Source organism: Orcinus orca, chromosome 7, assembly GCF_937001465.1.
Source record: "Orcinus orca chromosome 7, mOrcOrc1.1, whole genome shotgun sequence".
In the NCBI taxonomy this organism is placed as follows: domain Eukaryota; kingdom Metazoa; phylum Chordata; class Mammalia; order Artiodactyla; family Delphinidae; genus Orcinus; species Orcinus orca.
This window is the reverse complement of record NC_064565.1, coordinates 3151307-3162575: the sequence shown is the minus strand read 5'-3', so window position 1 is coordinate 3162575 and position 11269 is coordinate 3151307.

The window sequence follows — 11269 nt, the reverse complement described above, 5'->3', positions numbered from 1 at the left end:
TAGCGTACGGGTTAGGATTATGGGACGGGTTAGGGGAGGGCTTCGGGGAAGCGTTAGGGTTAGGGTTCGGGCTAGGGTTAGGGTTAGGGAACGGGGACGGTTTAGGGTCCAGGTGAGGGTTCGACAACAGTTTAGGGGGAGCGTACGTGTGAGGGCACGGGTTAGTGTTAGCGTACGGGTTAGGATTTGGGGACGGGTGAGGTGAAGGCATCGTGGAAGGGTTAGGGTTAGGGTTCGTGCTAGGGTTAGGACTAGAGAACAGGGACGGTTTAGGGTCCAGGTGAGGGTACGACAACGGTTTAGGGGGAGCGTACGTGTGAGGGCACGGGATAGTGGTAGCGTACGGGTTAGTATTAGGGGACGGGTGAAGGGAAGGCTTTGGGGAAGGGTTAGGGTTAGGGTTCGGGCTAGGGTTAGGGTTAGGGGACGGGGACGGTTTAGGGACCAGGTGAGGGTACGACAACGGTTTAGGGGGAGCGTACGTGTGAGAGCACGGTTTAGTGTTAGCGTACGGGTTAGGATTAGAGGACGGGTGAGGGGAAGGCTTCGGGGAAGGGTTAGGGTTAGGGTTCGGGCTTGGGTTAGGGTTAGGGGACGGGGACGGTTTAGGGTCCAGGTGAGGGTACGACAACAGTTTAGGGGGAGCGTACGTGTGAGGGCATGTGTTAGTGTTAGCGTACGGGTTAGGATTAGGGGACGGGTGAGGGGAAGGCTTCGGGGAAGGGTTAGGGTTAGGGTTCGGGCTAGGGTTAGGGTTAGGGGACAGGGACGGTTTAGGGTCCAGGTGAGGGTACGACAACAGTTTAGGGGGAGCGTACGTGTGAGGGCACGGGTTAGTGTTAGCGTACGGGTTATTATTAGGGGACGGATGAGGGGAAGGCTTCGGGGAAGGGTTAGGGTTAGGGTTCGTGTTAGGGTTAGGGTTAGAGGACGGGGATGGTTAAGGGTCCAGGTGAGGGTACGACACCGGTTTAGGGGGAGCGTACGTGTGAGGGCACGGGTTAGTGTTAGCGTACGGGTTAGGATTAGGGGACGTGTGAGGGGAAGGCTTCGGGGAAGGGTTAGGGTTCAGGTTCCGGCTAGGGTTAGGGGAAGGGGATGGGGACGGTTTAGGGTCCAGGTGAGGGTACGACAACGGTTTCAGGGGAGTGTACCTGTGAGGGCATGGGTTAGTGTTAGCGTACGGGTTAGGATTAGGGGACGGTTGAGGGGAAGGTTGCGGGGAAGGGTAGGGTTAGGGCTCGGGCTAGGGTTAGGGTTAGGGGACGGGGAAGATTTAGGGTCCAGGTGAGGGTACGACAACGGTTTAGCGGGAGCGTACATGTGAGGGTACGGGTTACTGCTAGCGTACGGGTTAGGATTAGTGGACGGGTGAGGGGAAGGCTTCGAGGAAGTTTTAGGGTTAGGGTTCGGGCTAGGGTTAGTTTTAGGGGACGGGGACGGTTTAGGGTCCAGGTGAGGGTACGACAACGGTTTCGCGGGAGCGTACGTGTGAGGGCACGGGTTAGTGTTAGCGTACGGGTTAGGATTAGGGGACGGGTGAGGGGAAGGCTTCGGGGAAGTGTTAGGGTTAGGGTTCGGGCTAGGGTTAGGGTTAAGGGACGGGGACGGTTTAGGGTCCAGGTGAGGGTTCGACAACAGTTTAGGGGGAGCGTACTTGCGAGGGCACGGGTTAGTGTTAGCGTACGGGTTAGGATATGGGGACGGGTGAGTTGAAGGCATCATGGAAGGTTTAGGGTTAGGGTTTGTGCTAGGGTTAGGATTAGAGAACAGGGACGGTTTAGGGTCCAGGTGAGGGTACGACAACGTTTTCGGGGGAGCGTACGTGTGAGGGCACGGGTTAGTGTTAGCGTACGGGTTAGGATTAGGGGACGGGTGAGGGGAAGGGTTAGGGTTAGGGGACGGGGACCGTTAAGGGTCCAGGTGAGGGTACGACAACGGTTTAGGGGGAGCGTACGTGTGAGGGCACGGGTTAGTGTTAGCGTATGGGTTAGGATTAGGGGACAGTTGAGGGGAAGGCTTCGGGGAAGGTTTAGGGTTACGATTCGGGCTAGGGTTAGGTTTAGGGGTCGCGGACGGTTTAGGGTCCAGGTGAGGGTATGACAACGGTTTAGGGGGACTGTAGGTGTGAGGGAACGGGTTAGTGTTAGCGTACGGGTTAGGATTCTGGGACGGGTGAGGGGAAGGCTTCGGGGAAGTGTTAGGGTTAGGGTTCGGGCTAGGGTTAGGGTTTGGGGACGGGGACGGTTTAGGGTCCAGATGAGGGTACAACAACGGTTTCGGGGGAGCGTACGTGTGAGGGCACGGGTTAGTGTTAGCGTACGGATTAGGATTAGGGGACGGGTGAGGGAAAGGCTTCGGGGAAGGATTAGGGTTAGGGTTCGGGCTAGGGTTAGTGTTAGGACATGGGGACGGTTTAGGGTCCAGGTGAGTGTACGACAAAGGTTTCTGGGGAGCGTACGTGTGAGGGCACGGGTTAGTGTTAGCGTACGGGATAGGATTAGGGGATGGGTGAGGGGAAGGCTTCAGGGAAGTGTTAGGGATAGGGTTCGGGCTAGGGTTAGGGTTAGGGGATGGGGACGGTTTAGGGTCCAGGTGAGGGTACGACAACGGTTTCGGAGGAGCGTATGTGTGAGGGCACAGGTTAGTGTTAGCGTACGGGTTAGGATTAGGGGACGGGTGAGGGGAAGGCTTCGGGGAAGGGTTAGGGTTAGGGTTCGGGCTAGGGTTAGGGGACGGGGACGGTTTAGGGTCCAGGTGAGGGTACGACAACAGTTTAGGGGGAGCGTACATGTGAGGGCACGTGTTAGTGTTAGCGTACGTGTTAGGATTAGGGGACGGGTGAGGAGAAGGTTTCGGGGAAGGGTTAGGGTTAGGGTTCAGGCTAGGATTAGGGTTACGGGATGGGGAAGGTTTAGGGTCCAGGTGAGGGTACGACAACAGTTTAGGGGGAGCGTACATGTGAGGGCACGGGTTAGTGTTAGCGTACGGGTTAGGATTAGGGGACGTGTGAGGGGAAGGCTTCGGGGAAGGGTTAGGGTTAGCGTTCGGGCTAGGGTTAGGGTTAGGGGACGGGGACGGTTTAGGGTCCAGGTGAGGGTACGACAACGGTTTAGGGGGAGCGTACGTGTGAGGGCATGGGTTAGTGTTAGCGTACGGGTTAGGATTAGGGGACGGATGAGCGGAAGGCTTCGGGGAAGGATTAGGGTTAGGGTTCGGGCTAGGGTTAGGGTTAGGGCACGGGGACGGTTTAGGGTCCAGGTGAGGGTATGACAACGGTTTAGGGGGAGTGTACGTGTGAGGGCAAGGGTTAGTGTTAGCGTACGGATTAGGATTATGGGACGGGTGAGGGTAAGGCTTCGGGGAAGGGTTAGGGTTAGGGTTCAGGCTAGGGTTAGGGTTTGGGGACGGGGACGGTTTAGGGTCCAAGTGAGTGTACGACAACGGTTTAGGGGGAGCGTACGTGTGAGGGCATGGGTTAGTGTTAGTGTACGGGTTAGGATTAGGGGACGGGTGAGGGGAAGGCTTCAGGTAAGGGTTAGCATTATGGTTCGGGCTAGGGCTAGTTTTAGGGTTAGGGGACGGGGACGGTTTAGGGTCCAGGTGAGGGTATGACCACGGTTTCGGGGGAGCGTACGTGGGAGGGCACGGTTTAGTGTTAGCGTACGGTTTAGGATTAGGGGACGGGTGAGTGGAAGGCTTCGGGGAAGGGTTAGGGTTAGGGTTCGGGCTAGGATTAGGGTTAGGGGACGGGGACGGTTTAGGGTCCAGGTGAGGGTACGCCAACTGTTTCGGGGGAGCGTAGGTGTGAGTGCACAGGTTAGTGTTAGTGTACGGGTTAGGATTAGAGGACGGGTGAGGTGAAGGCATCGTGGAAGTGTTAGGGTTAGGGTTCGTGCTACGGTTAGGGTTAGGGGACGGGGACGGTTTAGGGTCCCGGTGAGGGTACGACAATGGTTTCGGGGGAGCGTGCGTCTGTGGGCACGGATTAGTGTTATCGTACGGTTTAGATTTAGGGGACGGGTGAGGGGAAGCCTTCAGGGAAGGGTTAGGGTTAGGGTTTGGGCTAGGGTTAGGGTTAGGGGATGGGGACGGTTTAGGGTCCAGGTGAGGGCACGACTACGGTTTAGGGGGAGCGTACGTGTGAGGGCACGGTTAGTGTTAGCGTACGGGTTAGGATCAGGGGACGGGTGAGGGGAAGGCTTCGGGGAAGGGTTAGGGTTAGGGTTCGGGCTAGGGTTAGGGTTAGGGCACGGGGACGGTTTAGGGTCCAGGTGAGGGTACGACAACGGATTAGGGGGAGCGTACGTGTGAGGGCACAGTTTAGTGTTAGCGTCCGGGTTAGGATTAGGGAACTGGTGAGGGGAAGGCTTCGGGGAAGGGTTAGGGTTAGGGTTCGTGCTAGGGTTAGGTTAGGGGACGGGGACGGTTTAGGATCCAGGTGAGGGTATGACAACGGCTTAGGGGATGCGTACATGTGAGGGCACGGGTTAGTGTTAGCATACGGGTTAGGATTAGGGGACGGGTGAGGAGAAGGCTTCGGGGAAGTGTTAGGGATAGGGTTCGGGCTAGGGTTAGGGTTAGGGGTTGGGGACGGTTTAGGGTCCAGGTGAGGGTACGACAACTGATTAGGGTGAGCGTAAGTGTGAGTGCACAGGTTAGTGTTAGTATACGGGTTAGGATTAGAGGACGGGTGAGGTGAAGGCATCGTGGAATTGTTAGGGTTAGGGTTCGTGCTACGGTTAGGGTTAGGGGACGGGGACGGTTTAGGGTCAAGTTGAGGGTACGACAACGGTTTAGGGGGAGCGTACGTGTGAGGGCACTTGTTAGTTTTAGCGTACAGGTCAGGAATAAGGTACGGGTGAGGGGAAGGCTTCGGGGAAGTGTTAGGGTTAGGGTTCGGGCTAGGGTTAAGGTTAGGGGACGGGGACATTTTAGGGTCCAGGTGAGGGTACGACAACGGTTTAGGGGGAGCGTAGGTGTGAGGGCACGGGTTAGTGTTAGCGTACGGGTTAGGATTAGGGGACGTGTGAGGGGAAGGCTTCGGGGAAGGGTTAGGGTTAGGGTTCGGGCTAGGGATAGCGTTAGGGGACGGGGATGGTTTAGGGTTCAGGTGAGGGTACGACAACGGTTTCGGGGGAGTGTACATGTGAGGGCACGGGTTAGTGTTATCGTACGGGTTAGGATTAGGGGACGGGTGAGGGGAAGGCTTCTGGGAAGGGTTAGGGTTAGGGTTCGGACTAGAGTTAGGGTTACGGGATGGGGACGGTTTAGGGTCCAGGTGAGGGTACGACAACGGTTTCGGGGGAGTGTACGTGTGAGGGCACGGGTTAGTGTTAGCGTACGGGTTAGGATTAGGGGACGGGTGAGTGGAAGTCTTCAGGGAAGGGTTAGGGTTAGGGTTCGGACTAGGGTTAGGTTTAGGGGACGGGGACGGTTTAGGGTGCAGGTGAGTGTACGACAACGGTTTAGGGGGAGTGTACGTGTGAGGGCACGGGTTAGTGTTAGCGTACGTGTTAAGATTAGGGCACGGGTGAGGGAAGGCTTCGGGGAAGTGATAGGGTTAGGGTTCGGGCTAGGGTTAGGGTTAGGTGACGGGGAAGGTTTAGGGTCCAGGTGAGGTTACGACAACGGTTTCGGGGGAGCGTACGTGTGAGGGCTTGGGTTACTGTTACCGTACGGGTTAGGATTAGAGGACGGGTGGGGGAAGGCTTCGGGGAAGGGTTAGGGTTACGGTTCGGGCTAGGGTTAGGGTTAGGGGACGGGGACCGTTTAGGGTCCAGGTGAGAGTACGACAACGGTTTAGGGGGAGCGTACATGTGAGGGCACCTGTTAGTGTTAGCGTACGGGTTAGGATTAGGGGACTGGTGAGGGGAAGGCTTCGGGGAAGGGTTAGGGTTAGGGTTCGGGCTAGGGTTAGGGTTAGGGGACGGGGACGGCTTAGAGTCCAGGTGAGTGTATGCCAACGGTTTCGGGGGAGCGTACGTGGGAGGGCACGGGTTAGTGTTAGCGTACGGTTTAGGATTAGGGGACGGGTGAGGGGAAGGCTTCGGGGAACAGTTAGCGTTCGGGCTAGCGTTAGTGTTAGGGGACGGGGACGGTTTAGGGTCCAGTTCAGGGTACGGCAACAGTTTAGGGGGAGCGTACGTGTGAGGGCACGGGTTAGTGTTAGCGTACGGGTTAGGATTAGATGACGGGTGAGGTGAAGGCTTCGGGGAAGTGTTAGGGATAGGGTTCGGGCTAGGGTTAGGGTTAGGGGATGGGGACGGTATAGGGTCCAGGTGAGGGTACGACAATGGTTTAGGGGGAGCGTACGTGTGAGGGCACGGGTTAGTGTTAGCGTACGGGTTAGGATTAGGGGACGGGTGAGGGGAAGGCTTCGGGGAAGGGTTAGGGTTAGGGTTTGGGCTAGGGTTAGGGTTAGGGGACGGGGACGGTTTAGGGTCCAGGTGAGGTTACGACAACGGATTAGGGGGAGCATACGTGTGAGTGCACGGGTGAGTGTTAGTGTACGGGTTAGGAATAGATGGGTTAGGGGAAGGCATCGTGGAAGTGTTAGGGTTAGGGTTCGTGCTATGGTTAGGGTTAGGGGACGGGGACGGTTTAGGGTCCAGGTGAGGGTACGACAATGGTTTAGGGGGAGAGTACGTGTGAGGGCATGGGTTAGTGTTAGCGTACGGGTTAGGATTAGGTGACGGGTGAGGGGAAGGCTTCGGGGAAGGGTTAGGGTTAGGGTTCGTGCTAGGTTTAGGGTTAGGGGCCCGGGACGGTTTAGGGTCCAGGTGAGTGTAGGACAACGGTTTAGGGGGAGCGTACTTGTGAGGGCATGGGTTAGTGTTAGCTAACGGGTTAGGATTAGGGGATGGGTGATTGGAAGGCTTCGGGGAAGGGTTCGGGTTCGGATTCGGGCTAGGGTTAGGGTTAGGGGACGGGGACGGTTTAGGATCCAGGTGAGGGTACGACAACGGTTTCGGGGGAGCGTACGTGTGAGGGCACGGGTTAGTGTTAGCGTACGGGTTAGGATTAGGGGACGGGTGAAGGGAAGGCTTCAGGGAAGGGTTAGGGTTAGGTTTCGGGCTAGGGTTAGTGTTAGGGGACGGGGACGGTTTAGGGTCCAGGTGAGGGTATGACAACGGTTTAGGGGGAGCGTACGTGTGAGGGCACGGGTTAGTGTTAGCGTACGTGTTAGGATTAGGGGACGTGTGAGGGGAAGGCTTCGCGGAAGGGTTAGGGTTAGGGTTCGGGTTAGGGTTCGGGTTAGGGGATGGGGACGTTTTAGGGTCCAGGTGAGGGTACGAGAACGGTTTCGGGGGAGCGTACGTGGGAGGGCACGGGTTAGTGTTAGCGTACGGTTTAGGATTAGGGGACGGGTGAGGGGAAGGCTTCGGGGAACGGTTAGCGTTCGGGCTAGCGTTAGTGTAAGGGGACGGGGACGGTTTAGGGTCCAGGTGAGGGTACGACAACGGTTTCGGGGGAGTGTACATGTGAGGGCACGGGTTAGTGTTAGCGTACGGGTTAGGATTAGGGGACGGTTGAGGGGAAGGCTTCTGGGAAGGGTTAGGTTTAGGGTTCGGACTAGAGTTAGGGTTACGGGATGGGGATAGTTTAGGGTCCAGGTGAGGGTACGACAACGGTTTCAGGGGAGTGTACGTGTGAGGGCACGGGTTAGTGTTAGCGTACGTGTTAGGATTAGGGCACGGGTGAGGGGAAGGCTTCGGGGAAGTGATAGGCTTACGGTTCGGGCTAGGGTTAGGGTTAGGTGACCGGGAAGGTTTAGGGTCCAGGTGAGGTTACGACAACGGTTTCGGGGGAGCGTACGTGTGAGGGCACGGTTTAGTGTTAGCGTACGGGTTAGGATTAGGGGACGGGTGAGGGGAATCCTTCGGGGAAGAGTTAGGTTTAGGGTTCAGGCTAGTGTTAGGGTTTGGGGACGGGGACGGTTTAGGGTCCAGGTGAGGGTATGACAAAGTTTTAGGGGGAGCGTACGTGTGAGGGCACGGGTTAGTGTTAGCGTACGCGTTAGGATTAGAGGACGGGTGGGGGAAGGCTTCGGGGAAGGGTTAGGGTTACGGTTCGGGCTAGGGTTACGGTTAGGGGACGGGGACGTTTTAGGGTCCAGGTGAGGGTACGACAACGGTTTCGGGGGAGCGTACATGTGAGGGCACGGGTTAGTGTTAGCGTACGGGTTAGGATTAGGGGACTGGTGAGGGGAAGGTTTCTGGGAAGGGTTAGGGTTAGGGTTCGGGCTAGGGATAGGGTTAGGGGAAGGGGACGGTTTAGGGTCCAGGTGAGTGTACGACACTGGTTTAGGGGGAGCGCATGTGTACGGGCACGGGTTAGTGTTAGTGTACGGGTTAGGATTAGAGGACGGGTGAGGGGAATTCATCATGGAAGGGTTAGGGTTAGGGGACAGGGACGGTTTAGGGTCCAGGTGAGGTTACGACAACGGATTAGGGGGAGCATACGTGTGAGTGCACGGGTGAGTGTTAGTGTACGGGTTAGGAATAGACGACGGGTTAGGGGAAGGCATCGTGGAAGTGTTAGGGTTAGGGTTCGGGCTAGGGTTAGTGTTAGGGGACGGGGACGTTTTAGGGTGCAGGTGAGTGTACGACAATGGTTTAGGGGGAGGGTACGTGTGAGGGCACAGGTTAGTGTTAGCGTACGGGTTAGGATTAGGGGACGGGTGGGGGGAAGGCTTCGGGGAACGGTTAGCGTTCAGGGTAGCGTTAGTGTTAGGGGACGGGGACGGTTTAGGGTCCAGGTGAGGGTACGACAACGGTTTCAGGGGAGCGTACATGTGAGGGCACGGGTTAGTGTTAGCGTACGGGTTAGGATTTGGGGACTGGTGAGGGGAAGGCTTCTAGGAAGGGTTAGGGTTAGGGTTCGGGCTAGGGTTAGGGTTAGGGGAAGGGGACGGTTTAGGGTCCAGGTGAGGGTACGATACTGGTTTAGGGGGAGCGTATGTGTGCGGGCACGGGTTAGTGTTAGTGTACGGGTTAGGATTAGAGGACGGGTGAGGGGAAGGCATCATGGAAGGGTTAGGGTTAGGGGACGGGGACGGTTTAGGGTATAGGTGAGGGTACGACAAGGGTTACGGGGGAGCGTACGTGTGAGGGCATGGGTTAGTGTTAGCGTACGGGTTAGGATTAGGGGCCGGGTGAGGGGAAGGCTTCGGGGAAGTGTTAGGTTAGGTTTCGGGCTAGGGTTAGGGTTAGGGGACGGCGATGGTTTAGGGTCCAGGTGAGTGTACGACAACAGTTTCGGGGGAGCGTACGTGTGAGGGCACGGGTTAGTGTTAGCGTACGGGTTAGGATTAGGGCACGGGTGAGGGGAAGGTTTCGGGGAAGGGTTAGGGTTACGGTTCGGGCTAGGGTTAGGGTTAGGGGACGGGGACTGTTTAGGGTCCAGGTGAGGGTATGACAACGGTTTAGGGGGAGCGTACGTGTGAGGGTATGGGTTAGTGTTAGCGTACGTGTTAGGATTAGGGCACGGGTGAAGGGAAGGCTTCGGGGAAGTGATAGGGATAGGGTTCGGGCTAGGGTTAGGGTTAGGTGACGGGGAAGGTTTAGGGTCCAGGTGAGGTTACGACAACGGTTTCGGGGGAGCGTACGTGTGAGGGCACGGGTTAGGGTTAGCGTACGGGTTAGGATTAGGGCACGGGTGAGGGGAATCCTTCGGGGAAGAGTTAGGTTTAGGGTTCAGGCTAGGGTTAGGGTTTGGGGTCGGGGACGGTTTAGGGTCCAGGTGAGGGTACGACAAAGATTTAGGGGGAGCGTACGTGTGAGGGCACGGGTTAGTGTTAGCGTACGGGTTAGGATTAGAGGACGGGTGGGGGAAGGCTTCGGGGAAGGGTTAGGGTTACGGTTCGGGCTAGGGTTAGGGTTAGGGGACGGGGACGGTTTAGGGTCCAGGTGAGGGTACGAAAACGGTTTAGGGGGAGCGTACATGTGAGGGCACATGTTAGTGTTAGCGTACGGGTTAGGATTAGGGGCCGGGTGAGGGTAAGGCCTCGGGGAAGGGTTAGGGTTAGGGTTCGGGCTAGGGTTAGGGTTAGGGGACGGGGACGGCTTAGGGTCCAGGTGAGGGTACGCCAACTGTTTAGGGGGAGCCTACGTGTGAGGGCACGGGTTAGTGTTTGCGTACGGGTTAGGAGTAGGGGACGGGTGAGTGGAATCCTTCGGGGAAGTGTTAGTGTTAGGGTTCGTGCTAGGGTTAGGGTTAGGGGACGGGGACGGTTTAGGGTGTAGGTGAGGGTACGACAACGGTTTATGGGGAGCGTACGTGTGAGGGCACGGGTTAGTGTTAGCGTACAGGTTAGGATTAGGGGACGTGTGAGGGGAAGGCTTCGGGGAAGGGGTAGGGTTAGGGTTCGGGCTAGGGTTAGCGTTAGGGGACGGAGACGGTTTAGGTTCCAGGTGAGGATACGACAACGGTTTCGGGGGAGTGTACGTGTGAAGGCACGGGTTAGTCTTAGCGTATGGGTTAGGATTAGGGGACGGGTGAGGGGAAGGCTTCGGGGAAGGGTTAGGGTTAGGGTTCGGGCTATGGTTAGGGTTAGGGGACGGGGACGGTTTAGGGTCCAGGTGAGGGTACGACAACGGTTTCGGGGGAGCGTACGTGGGAGGGCACGGGTTAGTTTTAGCCTACGGTTTAGGATTAGGGGACGGGTGAGGGGAAGGCTTCGGGGAAGTGTTAGGGTTACGGTTCGGGCTAGGTTTAGGGTTAAGGGACGGGGACGGTTTAGGGTCCAGGTGAGTGTACGACAACGGTTTCGGGGGAGTTTACGTGTGAGGGCACGGGTTAGTGTTAGCGTACGGGTTAGGATTAGGGTACGGGTGAGAGGAAGGCTTCGGGGAAGGGTTAGGTTTAGGGTTCAGGGTAGGGTTAGGGTTAGCGGACGGGGACCGTTTAGGGTCCAGGTGAGGGTACGACAACGGTTTCAGGGGAGCGTACGTGTGAGGGCACGGGTTTGTGTTAGCGTACGGGTTAGGATTAGGGGACGGGTGAGGGGAGGGCTTCGGGGAAGGGTTAGGGTTAGGGTTCGGGCTAGGGTTAGGGTTAGGGGACGGGGACCGTTTAGGTTTCAGGTGAGGGTACGACAACGGTTTCGGGGGAGCGTACATGTGAGGGCATGGGTTAGTTTTAGCGTACGGGTCAGGATTATGGGACGGGTGAGGGGAAGGCTTCGGGGAAGGGTTAGGGTTAGGGTTCGGGCTAGGGATAGCGTTAGGGGACGGGGATGGTTTAGGGTTCAGGTGAGGGTACGACA